The sequence below is a fragment of the Silene latifolia genome, chromosome Y (assembly GCF_048544455.1).
Source record: "Silene latifolia isolate original U9 population chromosome Y, ASM4854445v1, whole genome shotgun sequence".
NCBI classification, from domain to species: Eukaryota; Viridiplantae; Streptophyta; class Magnoliopsida; order Caryophyllales; family Caryophyllaceae; genus Silene; species Silene latifolia.
In genome coordinates, this window is record NC_133538.1 from 97,558,516 (window position 1) to 97,562,727 (window position 4,212).

Consider the following 4,212-nt stretch of genomic DNA (forward strand, 5'->3'; position numbering starts at 1 on the left):
TAGGTATACGACAGACGTATCAAATTTTGGCGCCGTTGTCGGGGAGGCAATTTCCCTATTTGTCTTTGTTTCGTTTATTTTATCCGTCTCAGGGAATTTTTATTCCTTGAGGCAGTTCTTATTTATTTTCTTTCAGTGTTGTTTACGACCACTGTGTCGGCGTGTTTGAGTTAGTTACAAATTGATTCGAGCCGAAAGACTATTCAGGCATAGACTCCGTCTGCAGAGAAAATCACGAAAGGAAGACTTGAGTACTTTCGAACCACAGCTTCACCATTTTCTTTTCGCAGAAGACCAGTCTTTAGTAGAAGACATTCCTATTTCTGCCGATCAACCAGTAAAGATGCCGAACATTGCTAGTCATTCGGAGCCTAAAGCATCATATATTCCCAAAGATTTCAATCTCCAGACTGAGGATGGGAATACATTTGACATCCGTCCTTCCTATATCAATCTGGTGGAGAGAAATCACTGTAGAGATGTGGCAGGTGAAGACCCGAGGAAGCATATGGAGGTTTTTACGGACTACTGTTCTACTATCCCCGCCACAAAGGGGGTAACTCAAGACAAGATTAAGGAAGTTCTGTTTCCTTTTTCTTTGAATGATGCAGCCAGGGAGTGGTTGACTGATTTGGACCACACGGCCGCAGGGGTTACAAACTGGGAGACCCTTGATCTTGCTTTTTATAAGAGATATTTCCCTCCACAGCGAACAAATTAGTTGAGGGTAAAGATTACGAGTTTCAAGCAGGCACCTGATGAGACTCTCTATGAAGCATGGTCCCGTTTCAAGAAATTGGTGAGGTCTCTTCCTCACCATGGTTTTGACCCATGGTTTCTGTCTAACCACTTCTACAATGGGCTATATGATGATCACAAAGCCATACTTGATGCATCATCTAATGGGAGATTCCAAGAGAATACTGACGATGATAAGGGATGGGCCCTTATTGAAGAGATGGCGAACCACAGTGCTGAATATGGAAACCCGAGGGATGGTATTAGAACTGTTCATGTAGTCGATAAGCAAGTTGTGGCTCAGCTGGAAACCATGAATGCTAGATTTGATAAGTTGGAGTTACATTCTGCTGGGGAGCCTCAGACGGTCCATATGCTTACTAGAGGGGAGACCGTCACATGTGAGAGGTGTGGTAGCAACGACGGCCATACTGCTGTTGGCTGTCTTATAGAGAAGGAACAGGTCCTAGCCTTTCAACAATATAGGCATGGAGGGGGTTCCTATTATAACAACCAAGGGGCAGTTCATCCCAACTTGAGGTGGACAAGTCAAAATTTGCTCAATCCTACCCATCCTCTGCATAAGACTCAACAAGGCTTTCAGAAGCCTCTTTCCTTTCCTACACCTAATCAAGGTGCATCGTCTTCTGGTGGGGTAAGTGAGATAGGTGAGTTGAAGACGATGTTGCAGTCTTTGACAAAGCAGTGGAAGTTAAGAAACCAACAAAAAAGATGCTTCTATCAAGGCACTTGAAACTCAAGTTGCCCAGTTAGCCGCGAACCAGTCCACAAGGAAACCGGGTCATTTACCGTCACAAGCTGACAAAAATCCACATGAGACGGTAAATTTAATTAATTTGAGAAGCGGTCGTTCATATGAGGGACCGGAAGTGTTAAAATCAGACCCGAGGAAGGAAATAATAGCTGATGAACAGTGTTCTGTCAAGGGAAATGAGTTGACGGCTAAGAAAGTCCTCGATCGACTAGTTTCTGGGGGTCGATCGAGTAAAATTGTTGAAGAAAGTACTCGATCGAGTGGAATTTCTACTCGATCGAGTGAACAGGAAAAAGAAGTTGTTCGATCTAGTGAGATTTCTACTCGATCGAGTGACTCTGTTAAAGAAACTACTCGATCGAATGGGAGTTTTTGTCGATCGATTAGTATAGATAATGGACAGCTTGCTAGTGCTCGATCAAGTGAGAAATCACCTGAAAGACCTCGTTCGAGAGGAATGAAGCGTCCAGAGGATATGGAGCTTGATCCGGCTGACACGTTGGAAGAGAGGAACAAGGGACTCGAGATACCTATCTCGGTTCCCTTCCCGAGTCGTCTGCAGAGTACTAAAGCTAATCAAGAATTCGGCATATTTGCCGAGATCCTGAGATGCTTGCAGGTCACTGTGACATTCGCCGAACTGCTGACACAGGTACCCTCTTACCTTAAATTTATGAAAGAAATTTTAACACGTAAGAGGCACATAATCATGAGACGGTAGCTTTGACTGAGGTGGGGATAGCCCTAGTTCAGAATAAGTTACCTCCCAAACAGTCAGACCCGGGTAGTTTTTCGATTCCATGTTATACTGGTATCCACTTGATTGATAACGCGTTATGCGATCTTGGCGCTAGCGTGAGTGTCTTACCGTTGTCTCTAGCTAAGAGACTTGGTTTGACAAAGTTTAATTCGACCATCATGACTGTTCGGATGGCCGACCGTAGCATAGCACGGCCACTAGGTGTAATAGAAGACATACCTATTAAGATTGGGAGGTTCTTTATTCCCGTTGACTTCGTTGTACTTGACATCCCTGAAGATGCACATACCCCTATTATTTTAGGGAGACCATTTTTATCTACTGCTCGTGCAGTAATAGACGTCGGGGGCAAGACATTGACTTTTCAGGTTGGGGACGAGGAGCTGATATTCCATCAGTCTAAGTTCCGGAGGGCTTCCATGCAAGCTCAGCCTTGCAACGCCCTCTCTTTTATTGGGCCTATTATTGACACTCCAAATGAAATTTTGGAGCATTGTGCTCCTATTGTGACCCCTCCGCCTCAGATTGAGAGCAAAAAGGAGGAAAGTTCGTCTGTTTTCCTTGCTGCAGGTACAGATGAAAACAATGAAGGAGTTGTCAAAGGAAATTGTGTAATTAATGTCAGTCAAAGTGGGAGTGACAGTGTTAAAGCCGGTGAGAAAGGAGCAAGGATGAGAAAAGTTTGCGCATATGTGGATGTGAACTATTCTCCTCAGAATGATTCAAGGTCAAGCTCATGGAAGCTGAGGAGGACGATCAATGTTGCTGAGGTGACATCCTCCAGTCAGGAGCCCTCCGAGGGGGTGCTGAATTGCTTTGGGAAGTGAGCGGGGAAATGCCCCGTGTACCATCTTGTATAAACAATTTTTAATTTTCCGTTGAATTTCTTTTATTGCTTTTAATTAGGACAATTAGAATTTAGACAATTTTTAGCGTAGATAGAGACTATAGACTGTTCCTCTGCATATTTGGTATTTTGGGATGCTTTTGCGAGTATTTCTATGCAGGTTTGGGGAATTTTACGCAAATTCAAAGGAAGAATGACGAATTCAAGAGCTTACACGAGGAAAAGAACTCGATCGAATACTTTTTGTACTCGATCGAGTGAAATGTGGTCGATCGAGTGATTCCATTTCAGTCGATCGTGTAAAGCAGAAATGGGGAGTTCTCGATCGAGTAAATTTCTACTCGATCGAGTAGATGGATCATTAAAGTCCTCGATCGAGCAGTTCTAAACCATTCGATCGAGTGAAATGGGAAGAGACACGCAGGGAGTTTTTTTTTAACTTCCTTATTTTTGTTTCTTATTTCATTTTCCCCAAAAATTTTCGACCCTCTTCCCTTTTGCGATCAAAAACCCCAAATTCCTCCATTTTTCCTTCCCTTTTACCAAATCCGTCACCTACATTGTGTTCATTGTTAATTAATCGTCAAAAGCCCTCTACTTTCCCTCTGATTTTCGTTGTTTTAAACGGTCTATTAAGGATATTAGGGTTGCGGTTTTTTCGATCAAAAAATCGTTGTGTTTGCTTGTTTCTTGCCGATTAATTGCTATTCATGGGTTTGTAATTATCAAGTAAGTGATACTTACACTTCTTTGCATTTTAATTCCATTTATATCGCCTTTTATGAAGTGAATAGGAACCTAGGGTTTCAATTTTCTGTTTTGGGTCGAAATTATCGACTATAATTTTGATTCAATGCTTAGTATTGCTTACTTAATGCTCATTCCCGTCTCCTCACTGATTTTTGCATGTTTAATTCAAATTTTGCGCAAAATTTGCGATAAGGGAGATTTTAAGTCGACATTTTCGACTGTCATCTGGGAGTACATTTTGGGATACTGTCATATGCTTAATCTACTTCATTTGTTGCTTAATTGCTGTTGTTGATACTTGCTACCCCGCCCCTATCGTTGTTTATCCGCTGTAATTAGAAA

General features: G+C 42.4%; 1 non-coding gene across 1 annotated transcript; it reads right to left on the reverse strand.

Moving 5' to 3' along the window:
* Nucleotides 1–719: 719 nt before the first annotated feature.
* Nucleotides 720–825, reverse strand: LOC141636806 (small nucleolar RNA R71). Its single transcript, XR_012541391.1, has one exon. It is a non-coding gene; the product is annotated as a small nucleolar RNA R71 (small nucleolar RNA).
* Nucleotides 826–4,212: the final 3,387 nt, after the last annotated feature.